The sequence below is a fragment of the Boleophthalmus pectinirostris genome, unplaced genomic scaffold (assembly GCF_026225935.1).
Source record: "Boleophthalmus pectinirostris isolate CB_2022bp ecotype Guang Dong unplaced genomic scaffold, ASM2622593v1 HiC_scaffold_13, whole genome shotgun sequence".
Classification (NCBI taxonomy): domain Eukaryota; kingdom Metazoa; phylum Chordata; class Actinopteri; order Gobiiformes; family Gobiidae; genus Boleophthalmus; species Boleophthalmus pectinirostris.
In genome coordinates, this window is record NW_026571036.1 from 21,033,635 (window position 1) to 21,048,274 (window position 14,640).

The 14,640-nt window shown below is 39.4% G+C and overlaps 1 protein-coding gene across 3 annotated transcripts in view; it reads left to right on the forward strand.

Moving 5' to 3' along the window:
* Window positions 1-14,640, forward strand: part of hivep2a (HIVEP zinc finger 2a) — a 101,985-nt gene that overhangs the window by 7,079 nt on the left and 80,266 nt on the right. For 2 of the 3 annotated variants that reach the window (XM_055149653.1, XM_055149651.1), the window contains exons 1-2: window positions 460-887; window positions 4,966-5,015. The gene's annotated coding sequence lies outside the window, so the exon portion shown is untranslated. Of the gene's footprint in view, window positions 1-459; window positions 888-4,965; window positions 5,016-14,640 lie in introns of those variants that run through there. The other variant, XM_055149652.1, reaches the window with a different exon arrangement.

The following is a 14,640-nucleotide window of genomic DNA, read 5'->3' on the forward strand; positions in this document are numbered from 1 at the left end:
ATTAGGTGGTGGAAAAGTTGCACGGTGCCCCTTTAAAGCCAGGTAGTTTAACACGCCTCACATAAAAAAAGAACATAAAAACAGGTTATGCACAATAACTATACCTATGCCAACTAGGCCATTCATACCATTATTATCACCCAATTCTTGCCGTGCAGTTTTGTTCTAGAAAGCTGTCTGTTTATTTTGTTGCCTGGCAGCCAGTGAGGTCGTTCCAGAGGTGACCGGGGAATCCTGCTCTCAATAGCCTGCCCGGCAGACAGCGGCCACTGCTCCTCCCCGCTCACTCCCTCCTTGGCTTCCTCCCCTTCTTCTCACCCTCCTCCCTCTCTCTTTGCCCTGGCGCGCGCTGGGGGATCCGCTGACGTCACAAGCACTTACATGCACGCGCTTACCAGACACACACATACACACATACACACCAGCTTCTCAGTCTTCTTCCCCTTTCCCCTTCGCTCTCTCTCCCTCTGCGCTGGCTCTACTGCTGCTATTCTGGGAAGCGGCGCTCGGAATAACCCCCAGTGCGCGCGTGCGTTTCTGCGTGTCCGTGATTGCGCTTGCGTGTGTGCGTCCTGGAGCGTGTGCGTCGTGCGTGTCTCCTGATTTCACCCTCGCCAGCAAACAGACACTGACTGACAACACACAGACATTTACAGTGGCTGCGGCGGAGCGAGGAGCGCCGAGCCGAACGGATTCACGCTCGTTTTTACGCTGAACTCTCCGCTTTTTCCGCGGTGTTCAGCCTTCGCTCTGTCCTTTCTCGCCGCGGTTTTCTGGTGGAACTACACCCTTGCTCTATTGGCGTCTTGTCAAGCCACAGCCAGGCGGAACCCAGCTGTCCTGTCACTTGTCCTTTCGCTTCCTTCGTGTTGACATTCTGTCCAAAGGTAGGATTGATACTGTAAACCTCTTTTGCTTCGACACCTCTCAGTGTGCTTTTGCTTTGCTTCGTTTTTCGTGACACTTTGGCGATTTGCTTATAAGGGCAAGAAGGCAAAGCTAGGCTATGCAGGGGGAATACCCCGGGCACGCATTGCATTGCATGCAGATTACCCGCGTTGCGTAATATCCTGAGGAATTTGCAGCGACTTGTGCTTGGTACTGAGATGCGAGGCCAGCCGGGAGAAAGGCAGGGACAGGCGGATACTGCGAGGGGAAACAGGCGATGAGAGTAATAGACAGGCAAACAGAGCGGAGTGTGCATGGCAGATTAGCAGATTTCCAAATTACGCATATAATAATGTCATAATAACACAATAGTAGGTCCTATAGCTTTTAAAAGTGAGAGTCAGATGGATAAGATGGACAATTTAAGTATCATATTTGGAAATGATAAACACTAATACACTATGAATGCTTGTATGTTTTACGCAGGACGAGATCCCGCAAAGCACTGACTTTTTGATAATGAATGTGGAATTAAACAATGGGGGATGCCACGGTAGAATGCACTAAAGTGTGGGAATGAGAAACGAGCGATCTTATCCCCGTTTCTCTCATGTACCGTGGATGAACTGTCACATCACTAACTTTGAACGCTATCAGATTGAGAATGATTTGAAACTTCCACAAGATGTTGTGTTGATAGCGACGCAAAATTACGGTCACTTGGTATGGTATCTTGTGCGCCAGATTCGTCTTTAGTGACTTGAGCCATAACCTTACGCTGTCTGAGAGGTGTTTTCTTGTTGCTCGAGTGACAACAATATCGGATTTCAGAGTGGTTTGACAGTGAACGCAGCCAAGTCTCAGAGTGTGGATCAAGGGATAGAGGAAAGACTAATGTCAACATCAATAAAATATAAAATAACTTAGTTAAAAGAGAGGAATTGCTACGTGAGCAGTTTTACGCACAGATATAGACTGCACTTCAATACAGATGCATTTGCTTTATAGTGTGCTGTTGTGTAGCTGTATTTAGATGTAACTTACCAAACGTCTCTAGGGCTGGAATGCGGTACAGTGATAAGAGATACAGCGACCTTTGGGTAATGCTGTTTTGAGCGCAGATATAATATATTATATTTGTATATGGGTGCAACAGATTAACCGACAGCAATGACCTGCAAGACTTTAAGACAGCCAGTAATAGAATGGGCATGGTTTACATAATGATGTTTTACGCACAGCCAGTTAACGCAGCCAACTGCTTGGCTCAGTGTTGTTTTTCTACAGCTGTGCTCACAAGCACTACATTAACAATTTCGTATTTTAGACACATTTTGTCATCAGAAACATTAATAACTTTTAATTTAAGATGTGAGCCGATTGAAATTACCACAGAGTATCTTATATCTAGGTAATAATAGCGGCTTGGAGGCACACACATAATGTTTTACCGTTACTGCAAACGGTGTGTGTCTTTATGTCCATATGACTTGTTTATGAGTTGTGATCTAGACTCGTTGGTATTTCCTGATTGCTTCACGCGACTTAACGCCTCGTGTTCGGGTTCAGCTTTGACAGTGGACGCTCAGGGTATGCCCTTTGGAGGGAGTGACTTTCTCTTGTCTGTTGCTCATATGTTTCCTCCGCGCTGGAGAGAGTTGGAGTGTGCATGTAGATTTGAGTGTGTGCGCTAAACATCGAGAGAGAGGGCTGTGGGTGGTGCGCCGCTGGTTCCGGGAATGTTCCATGACGTGTAGCAGTCTACTGTGGGGCCCCGCGAGGGGAAGAGCGACGGACGAGCGGCGATGCTACGGCTGATCTCTGTACCTGCAATGTACTGTCAAAGATAAACTGTGGGTCCGTCTTCTCGTTCCTTGGTATTTGTCTAATTCAGTTCCACGCGTTATCAGTGCAGGTATATAGCCTAATTCTAATTTCATCCTGGCTCTAAAGGTCCACTATGTAACTTTTCAGGCGCTTGTCTCCATGGAGATGTTATTGCTTTACCTGGAGTGTTTCAAAGTATGGAATTGAGTTTACATGCAGGAAAACAAGCATCTAGGTCAGATCTGTGGGGATGCAACCTTGGTCACAGTACGTTTAAAAATAATTTTTAATAAATCGATATACCTGTAATTTAATACACATAAATGCATTTAATGCCATACAGACAAACATTTCTGAAGCAATAACATCTATGTAACAAAATTACATTGTGCACCTTTAACCTACATCACCTGTTCAAAACTTGTTTTGTCTGTGTCTATCTTTGGTTTAACCCTCACTTGATTTCATAAGCCATGTTCTTGTTATAGTCCTGGTCTCATCCAATGTGTATTATAGGGTACATGCATTTTGTTTAATCTTTTTTACTCTCTTCTTCTGGTCCGGCTGCAATCCAGCTGTTCGGGGCATAGCAGTGATTTGGCCCTTTTAGGTGAATTCTTAATATGAGTGCTGTTCTGTAGTAGTGAGTTCCTTGTTTAGACGTAGGTTACATGTGTTTAGTACAAATGTGATTCACAAACTGCAGCTGAGGCCTGTTTTTAGGTATTGCGTGGAACTTATGTGTGTGTGTGTGCGTGTGTGTGCGTGTGTGCGTGTGTGTGTGTGTGTGTGTGTAAAAAAGTTTTTATTGCTACTTTATTAAAGATATTTTAAGCTATTCTGCCTTATTTTAATGTAATGTGAAGTAAACTGTGTAAACTGGTGATTTAATATTTGCCAAACACAATGAAATCCATATTGTAAGACAGTTTTCCTATATCCCCTCTTCAGAATTCTCTAATAAAGATAGACCTTGGCGACACTGGCCCAGTTTCTCAACAGCTTGTAATTAGTCGCACTTCATGCATTTTGCATCAGACTCTGGCTCTAACTCAGAGTTTTGTAATCACCATCAGCCAATCTGCACATGATCCCTTCAGGACAAATATAGACAAAAAGTGAAGTCATGTTTCGCATTCAGCCTCATATTTAGAATTTTTTGTACTATTTTCCCTATCTGTTTCCTCTTTGTTTACTGTCACTTTCACATCATCAAAGCTGTATTTGGTGCCGTCTGCTTACAGTCATACAGGAAACAGACTGTAGGTGTATCAAAGTACTGGAGATAGTTCAGTTCTTAGTGAAGGTTGCAAACTTTTACTTTTTCCCTCATCCTTGTTGATGTACATTTGTTTATCAGTGAATCATGCGTTCTGTACGGGATATGCCGTCATACAGTTTATCTGCTCTATGACATGCATTTGTTACGTGAGATAGTGTGTTTTGTTGGTAAACTAATTTTAGTGTATTGTTGTATGTTGGTAGATTTTTTTTTGTTGATCAGTCTGCTGAAACCTGTCTAGGACATTTGGCAGAACTAATCAACATTATTTACTTGGTGGATGCTTTTGACACTTACTGTAAAAATACCTGATCCCATGGCTTTGGAAATGCTGGATCAAACGTGCCAAAGCTTTGACATGTCTTTGGTGCCTCTGAGGTCCACTGGGAATTTCAAAGTTGATCCACTGAATTCCTGTTCATTTTGAAACTGAATTCCTACTCATTTTGATGTCTTTCATCCTTTGTATTGATATGCAAATACATGCAGAGGCAGCTGATGATGAGGTTTCTTTGTTTTATTAAGACTAATTTTAGATAAAGTTCACTATGTTATTCCAATATAATATTGTATGTAATATCTCTTGTAAACCTGGAGTTAGCCTTACTAATTATCAAGAAAGCAAGGATTATTGATCCATATTAACAAAAAGAAAATTCTCAAAACATGCCTCAGAAACAAGAAGCACCAAGGGCACATTTTTGATATCTTAATATGTTAAAGGTAAAGGCCAGATCAGAACATCTGGTACACTTTATTTGTCACAATAGACATAACAGTCTAAAAATAAATCAATTAATAAATACAATGTGAAGTTAAAGTTAAATATTTTTGTCTAAATTTGTAACATTAGTGTTTGACCTGCTCACTGCCATTGTGGGACTATGCAAACACACTTCATGCATCAAGAGTTCTGTAACCGAACATCAGCCTGTACCATTTATTCTAACATTGCCTCTGGTTCTCAGGGGCCGGGGACAAGTCTGTGGACAAGAGGAGCAGCTTCATTCATAATCAGGTAGGACCCAGGTGTTGGCACAGTAACTGATGGTAAACTTTAAATGCATTGTGTATATGGTAAAACCTGACCGTACATAGACATCTGTAATTGTGATACAGGCATTGATGGTATTGATGAATGATTATGTTGCTTAAGATGATTATTTTAGGTCTATTTTCATGACAACATTAGACCCATTTCTTTCTTTTGAGTAGGCCAAAACAGGTCAAAACAGTTAAGTGCTATTTTTGTGATTATTTGGATTTTGATTTTATTCAGTCATATTGTGATGATTTTGTTTACTGATGCAGAAATAATCACATTCACAATCTCTAGGCCTGCTATAACTTATTAATTAAACATATTCTAGTCAAAGAAGATCCATCCCCAGTGGTTAAACCCTAACCCTAAATTTTATACATTTTCTCCACTGCATTGTGCTGTTTCATTGATAAAATTACTGCTTTGCTTTTGTGTTAGTTACATATGTTGTATTTACGCAAACTCTGATGTGAGTAGTTGGATTAATTTAACTTCCTGTCTACATTTGTGAGTGCTGCTGTTGTTGCCATAGTAACCAACAAGCTCTTCATTAGAGAAAGGTGTGACTGTGACACAAAGGTGTGAATGACAAAAACAGTGTACTTACATTTTATGGGATCAGGAGAAATTGATTGCATCTGAACATTTTAATATTGTTGGTGTTATTTTAGTTTTGAAGCTGGTGCTAAAATGATAATAAAACAATTGTTTCTTATGCTGCCTTAAGAAGTGTCATTAGTTTGAGCCCTGTTCTAGTTCTGGTTTAGTCCTTGTCTAGTCCAGGTTTAGACCTAGTTTAATCCCAATTTTGATGTGGTTTGTGTGCAAGAGTGACTCCACCCAATCTTTCTATTTCTACCTGATTATGAATAGTGTGTAATATCGAGAGATTCATAATTTTGCATTAAATGTATCTGAACTTGTGAATTCCAAATCTTATTATTACAATGTTTGAACCATAACGTAACAATACAGTGCTGCCCCGATTCAAATGAACATTTAAATGGTGTAAATATGTCCTCCATTATCCTGTTGTATGTGTGAATTGTGTGTGAATGAATGAAACCTCAGCCGCAGACAGTGGACAGAGAGTGGGAGGCTGCCATGGAAACTAGGCACAGACACAGACAGCAGAAGTCCACAAAATAGCAAATAAATTGTGTTTTAAATCAGAGGAAATTACTCAAGTTTCAGTTACTTATACACAGTATACAGCCACACAGACCAGAATATAAGGCAAACAGCGTCACTTATAGATAATTCAAGGCCCGTATTCCGCTTTTCTCTTCCTCATCAAAAACATGCCTGGAATTGTGTTTTATTTCATTGACACATTTTTAACACACAAACCCTGTAAGTTTAGGTATTTAGGAGTTATGGCAAACAGAAGATACCCTATTCCACAGTGTGATTTCATGTGGTAATATAGGAACTGCTCTACTGTGTTTTCAAACTCCATACACCTTCACTAGAAGCATTTGGATAATTTTAGTCCTGGAATTGCTCATCGCTACTGAACAAAAGGCCTGGACTGGTCACCTGCTTAACTATGGAGAAAGAAATGTTTAACACCATACCATGGAACATTCTCGACAAAGCAATACTATCTCCATAAAGACAAGCAGACAAGGGACCCTCCATCATGTAATGTTAGTAATAGAATATTGTGAAAAATCCCAAACAAAACAAATCATAGAATGTAGCTTATACAAATATGCCTATAGTCTTATATTGCACCAGTTATCTGCTGCTGACCCTGCTAAGATGCATAGAATAGCTATATAATATTAAGCAGGTGCATTTTCATGTCCCCTATACATGTGAAGCTACTTATACTTATGTTATTTAGTTCCTCTCTGATGTAGTCTCCATAGTAACCTGGAAAAGTCCTGATAATTGAGCAGACCCTTAAAAACTCCATTAGCCGCACAGTAATTGTATTATGTCCTGTTGCCATGGCTTCTGCCTCTCATTTTGGCTCTTTGTGTGTGTGTGTGTGTGAGCGTGTGCATGGTACGCTGACATACATGTGTATGTGGCATGTGCAATGTCTGATTATGATTTGAATGGCACGATGGGGTATGACTGTTGCCTGGAGACTCACTTAGTTTGGGTCTGACTTCCTGGTTTTTATAGGGTTACTATGCCAACGCAATCTCGCTGTAGTCCCCATGTCCTCGCTGTGATTCTCTCAGGTAATGCAGGACCCTATCATCATCCTAAGACACGCTTAACTATATCTGCTTGCCTGTTTTCTCCTGGTCATATCAACATTTTAATTAAATACTGCTACTGCTCTATTTGGCTATACAAAAATAAAGTGAGAATGTATGGTTCAAGAGTGACTCTAGTGAAGGAATGTCTCAGTGGCACCCAAGATAAAGGTACTTGAGCTGGACATGTTCTGTCTCAGCAGCAGATCCTTAACTATAAGATCACAAAGATGAAACAAAGAATGAATGAAATACAGAAAGTACAGTTATACAAAAAAGCACTGTATAAACACTTTTTGAGATGGGTTTAATATATTGTATACTGAGCATTATAGAACTGCATAAATAGCGAGTATACTGCTATCGCTTAGCTACTATTTCCACTAATACATCAATTGCCAGCCCTATATAGCCATGTAATAAAATCCTGTGCATGTTTGTAGAGATAACAGGGTATGAATTGGTTGGCATGATGGAGTACGAGCGTTGCCTGGTGACCTTGGTGAGTTTAGGTCCTCACTTCCTGGTTTGTGCTGAGCTCCATGGCCACAGTGTTTGTCCATTCAAATGTGATGAAAAACAGTTGGGCTACAGCGAGGAGAGATGGTTTTACATCTTCATGCAAAACTCTGAGAGATGGGCACTTCCTGTTTCTACAGCTGTTTATAATGGACGATTGTGGTTTCATAGTGTACTCTCAGCTGACATTATCATATAGCACTAGATAAAGATAAAACATGCCCTTATAAACTGCAAATAGTGTCTGCACACACAGCTTTGAGAGCCTTGAAGGTTGAAAATGCTATGAGATTTGTGACATAAAAATGTATTGATATCTGTTATACTGATTTTGTATTTTTATTTGTGTTTGAGGTTATAGGGTTGCAGATATTCTGTGGCATGTATTTCGAATGTCACTGTGCAATAAAATCACAGTTAGGAGAATGCATTGAGTGACTAATGCTGAAGATGTGTCTGAAACCTCTGAACAGGATGTCAGTGGGAGCAGAAACATGAATGATTGAAGGTCACATGTGCGTGGCCCAAACCCTCCTCCTCCTCTTCTTCTTCTTGTCTGTGATGACTACACTCTTGTCCTTGTTCTATCTCTCCATTGATCTGTTCATTCAGGCTTTCTTCAATAGTTGCATCTATGGCAGCTTGAGACGGGTTTTAAAATGTACTCTAATTATATCTGATCAGTGGTCAATTATTGTGAGAATGGGTGAATGTCTCTTGTTGCGTTGTGTTAATTTGTGTATATAGAGCCCAAATAAATAGCTTGGTTAAAATCTGAAATGAAAGACAGTTGTAATTGGGTGTTTTCATATACTACCATATGGTCATGTCAGACTTCTACATGTAGAACAGAAGCCAGTATTTCTGTATTAAGAAATATCAAAAACACAAATATTATATCCATATATATCCATCCAAATGCAAAAAATCAGAATGAAGCACCCATCCAAGTCTGCTGAAGCAATATTTACGCTAGGCTATATTGTATACATTGTACTCATTGTTGTCACAAGGGGACTGACTCTTTGTGGCAGTTCTGAGCTGCAGAGAGCTTTATGCAATCAATGACTATCATTTACTGGCAATGACCCTAAAGAGTTATAGATAGAAAACACAAGGACAAGTACGCAGGTGGACATGTATTTTGTCCTCTGTAACCGAATGTAACCCAAAATGGCAGAGTTCCCCTTCAGCTCCGGTCCCCACGGCCCCTCCCCTCTTCGTCGCCAGTCGTTTGGTGAGGGTCTTTGCCAAAACTAACAGGTGGCTCACTGTCGGAGGCTTCCTGCTTCAAACTGAGAAACATACTGTATTCTGTCCACTCCATCTCACCCAACTCTGCTCTGGATCTGTGCTGCTGCAGCCTCAAATGACTGTAAAATACTAGACTACTTTGTACAAAAAATTGAAAAATTACTATTACTCAACATTTCTGTTGGAAGGTGCATCGCCTGTTTGTCTTCATGGAGTTGTTGTTATCGCTTTGCCTTCACATTAAACTAATCTATCTTTGGAAACAAGCAGGTTAACTTGCTTACTTAACTTACTAGTCAAATCTGTGGAGAGGTGAGCCTACTCAATAAGAATGCATGTTTTTCAAGATACTTCTTAGTAAAGGCAAAGTAATAACATCTCCATGGATACAAGCAGATGGCAGACCACCTGAGCTTGAGCCAGAAAGTTACATAGTGCATGTAATCAAGTGTATATTAAATTTACTGTGGTACAATGGAACAACTGGTTTCGAAGTGGTTCCTTCAGCTGTTGGTGTGGGAGGTGATGACTAATTAAGGACAGAATGAGTAAATACTATGTCTTTTTATTACGAAATACTGTTCAAGATTCTTTCCAAAATGTGATTCATGGTATTATAAAATCATAGGAGACAGAGAACGAGTCAATAGATGGTGGCAGGTGCTAAATTTTCAGACGTCATCGTCCTTGTCTATAGGCCAAAGGTGATCTTCAAAAGCTTTAGATTCTCTCAGCAGGGATTTTGTCTCCTTCTGTTGCTGTGGTGATTGTTCACATCATATGACCTACGAGGATGATCACATGACCTCAGGAGGAAGAGGAAGTGGAGCGAGAGAGAGGAGAGCCGTGATTTTCTGCTGTCGTTTGAGGACACTGACTCACTTTTGATTTTCTGAACTTGGTTAGATGAAGACTATGCCTTTTTCCATTGGCTCATTCATCATATGGAATAAGGATTATGTCTCATTCCACTCTGACATATGGTCTAAAGGTATAGCTATTTTTTCCATTTAAAAATGAAAACCCAAATCTGTCTAAGCTCAAGTGCTTACCCTGACCAATTAAGCAAATAGATGTATAGATCTTGATAAACAAATTACTTCCTTCTACCCAGACACTTCTTCAACTTGTACAGAGAACAAAAGCCAATATTGCGTTATTTATTGAAAAGTTAGCCCTGACTGCCTTTTATATGTCTTTTTAAAATTTTGTTCTTAGGGATGCACCAAACCAGATTTTGCATTTCTGATACCAATGTCATCTGATACCAGAGATTGAAAACAGCATTTATTTTCTTAAAAGAAAAATCAAACAAGACAAAACTGATCGAAATGTGTTTATTTAGCACTTAAGTAACAACCGAACAACTTTGTATAAACAGAAATTCAAACACCTTCTGGGCCAAATATGACCATAGTCTTATTACATCAATTTTTATGTCCAACCAGGATATCTGCTGATGTACATCTCTAGTTCTTATTCTTACAGTAATATTAAACAATATATAACTTTCTCTCCAAAACATTGTCTAAATCTAAAATGTCCTCTCCGAATTCCCTGTCCCTCTATAATCTTGTGCATGTTGTGACATATTTGGGTGAAGTGAGGATTGGACTTGTCCCTGTAGCGTTAAAGATGAGATGCTAGCCGTCTCCCTGCATCTGGCATTAAGAGTGATTAGGCTTGTGCTGGCTTCTCACTTTCTCTGGGTCTTATGGCTTAAGGCTAGCACAGCTGGCTAGTACCTTGCACGTCTTGTCATTCAAAATAGTGGGATTTATAGTTGGTTTCAAAGAAACACAAGTCAGGAGTGTTATAGTGTAGAGAGACGAGTGTTAAAGGTGTGGAGTGGAATTACCTTGAAATATGAAGCCTTCTACTTTACATACATTTAAAAACTATAGCCTATTTTATATTTTTGAATTCCCTGCCCTCTTTCACAACATCCTCAATGCTTGTCTTTGGCCTTCCTCTTTGTCTCAAGCTCTAAGCTCAGCCTCATTCTACCAATCGCATATATTCACTACCTTCTGTAAAAAACATTGCAATCTGGAAACACCAGATTTTTGTTTTAAAACATGTCTGTGTAATCCCTCAGTCTTCCAGGTGGGACAAAAGTTTTTTGTTTGATAGGTCTATAGAACTGCATTAAGTGTGAACTGTGCCTCTTTTAAAACCTGCATTGTCCCTCTCTTTCTCAACCCTTCCTATCCCCATCATAAAGCGAAACCAAGTATACTTATTATTACAAAATCAGTATCAATATGTGTACTACTACTTGTACAAATTTCATTCTAACATCACTTAAAAAGTAATTAACCCCCCGTAGAGTTCAAAGTTCAGGTCTCAATCCTCTAACGACTTCCTCTTCCACAGTAAATGTCGTGAGGTTAGCCTGGTTTTGCACGCTCCGTTCCTGGGTTCATTGGACTTGGACAGACTTTGGCTTGGAGCTGTCAAAGGTGATTCCCGCTGATGTTAAACAGAGCAGCCCACATGTCCACAAACCTGGATCTAACTCACCAACTGTCTGAGGCTATAATCTGGGCTGCAAAAGTAAATACATACATGGGGAGACAGACCACGGATACTGTAATTACTTCAAATTCATTCTAGCTTTTAAAATAAAGTAATAAAACAAAAGTTACAGAATGACATCATATGACATCATGTAAGTTTATATGCATGAGTAGCACTGACAAACCTTAGCAAATGATGTAATTTACAACAACAGGCAAGCTTTAGTTATCACTTTTTTTCTGGAAAACAAAGACAATTCTGTACATAAAACAGGGTGCAATAATTTGAATTTTGATTTAAATGCACTATATTATGCTAATTTCTGATCTATGTTATAATATTTCCTCATCACAAAAATACTTGGAGTTATGTTTTGTTTTATTCACACCTGTTTAACTCACAAACCTTGAACAGAAAACTCATGTGGTAATACAGGAAGTGCTCCACTGTGTTTTTAAACTCCATACACCTACCCTAGAATCATTTGGATGATTTCAGCCCTGAAACTGCCAACCTCTACTGAACTAAAGGTAAAAGGTAGTTGTTAACTGTATTCTCGACATCACAAGGTGAGTATTTTGACCTTTGGAGAGACCCCAATTAATAATGAAGGATTGCTCAAACATGTGAATGAAACATAACACAAATCCATTTTTTTTGATGAGGCAACAACATTACAACATGTTTACTGGGCTCTAATTCATACAATATATACAAAATTAAACAAATTAAAAATCACGTAATTAAAATTGATCAGATTATTTTGGTATTAAGTAAATTATTTCAAAATCTCGTTCTCATTCTCATGGACCATACCTCATGTCTTGATTTATGAAAATTCTTCAACATTCGACTGTATACAAAGAGTGTCTTTTATACATGATATGGAAACTGGAACTGATACTGGCATTGTTCCTTTCCCTTAGTATCCTTAGGAGTTTGCGACTGTAATATTGTGACGACAACGATTTGACTCAAATCTATGATTTAAAGAAGCATCTGGACCATAAACTGAAGCATACCAACACCTGGCATCAAAGTTAGGCTTTAAAGGACTAAACTGGGATCAGACTAGGATTAGATAAAACCCACACGGTACCAAGGTAGATTCAAGTGGATGTGTATACTTTGTAGTAAATGTATCTTAAAAACGCTGACAACTGTTTTTAATCTCACCTGTTTTTCTGCACATGCTCAGTTTGCTTTTAGCTTGAGTTCATCCTGTAAAAAAGCAGAAAAGAATGGGAGATTTTTATTAGAGAAATGTAGTGGCAAATCCAAAAAGAAGAATAGTCACATGTAATACTTAAATAATGGAACGAAAAAGTGAAGTACTTGTTTATGGACTAAAATATGACAGCGTAACACACAAATACAGTGACTGTATACATAAGGATTACCAACATACTGACAAAACCAGCAGGTCAGTGGGCAACAGCAGCCTCCTTAACATCATAAACCACGCCCACTCAGCCACAAGCCACACCCACAATCATGTAAACCCACTCACTGTCAAGTTTCTCTCCAAAGTATGTGTTTTACAGTGAGTTCCACCTGGTTCCAGTACTTTGAGTTTATCTGGTCGGGATTAACGCTGATTGCAAGAGTGGATCTTTCTGCTGGATTTTCTGCTTCTTTTTGTTTCTGAATTCTTTGTCCATATAATCATACTTACTAACAAGAATAAGGAGTGACAGTGATGTAACTTCTAGAAAATAAGTTTGATACAGAGGAGGGACAGAGGGAGTAGAAGGATGTTGAAGTTAGCTATATGAAAAGCAAGTGGTCACATACAGTGTAAGTGAAAAGCAAGAAGAGCAAAATGTGATTTCACAACTGTCTTACTGTCTTATTGACATATTGTTAAATATTATATATATATATAAATATAAATATAAATATATAATATATATATATATATATATATATATATATATATATATATATATATATATATATATATATATATATATATATATATATATATATATATATATATATATATATATTAGTATTTATAGGTGAGTTTGTAGTAAATTTAAATAAAAATTTGCCCAAAAATATCAGCAGAGCTCATTTGCCATCTGCTGCTCTGGATTCTAAACAATCTGTATCGGAAAAAAAAACAAAAATTCAGACTCAGTTGAAATTGTTAATTTGCTTCTTTATTTACAATTTTATTTACAGGACCTGTGTGTCATGCCTTAACTCATTTGTTCCACTTACAGTATCTGCAGTGGAAACCAGTCAAGATACACAGACACAGGTTACACTGAGGTTTGGTTTAGACTGGAGGGTGACTTACTGCCACCACTTAAACCACCTCCTCTTCTTTTTCTTGTTTTTCTTGTCTATGTCAGCTTGCAGCTCCTCCGCTATGAATTTGATCTGCTGCAGCTGATCATCTAACTTGTTCAGGGACATCTGCAGCTCTTCTTATCTGAGAAGGGCAGAGGCTTTCTCCTCCTCACTGTGTTTCAAAGCCGTGTTCAGCTCCTTGATAGTTTTCTGGTGGAGTATGTTCTCCTCCACCGTGGCCTTGCAGATGGAGGGAAATTTTTCTACCACAGCTATAAAATTCATTCCAAGTCATTTTGTAAATTTTGAACTTTGTTGTGCTCAGTGTTCAGGCTCTCCCCCCACTCTTGTGCCTTGTTAAGGGCCTCTTCAGCTGTCCGCTCCTGCTCAGCGAGAGCAGACTCTAGAGTGAGGACCTGTTTGTTCCAGGTCTCCTCAGCTGTCTGCATCTCTGCTGCAAACGTAGACTCCAGGGTGAGACGCTGCTTGTTGAGGGCCTCTTTAGCAGAGTGTCTCTCTGCAGCAAGAGTAGACTTAAGATGGAAAACTTGTGCATTCAGGGCCTCTTCAGCTGACCGTGTCTGCTCTAGGGCAGACTCCAAGGCAGTGACCTTCCTCTGCAGAGCCTGCTTCTCCTTGTGTGCCTTCTGGAGCTCCTGTCGGGTGCTGACCAGAAGCTTCTCTTTGGTCTCCCCCTTCTCAATGGCTTCTTCCAGAGTAGTCTTCAGCACTCTGTTCTCTTCTTTACACTGTTCTAGTTTCTCTACCTTTGTTTCCTTTTCCTGTCTAGCTTCACT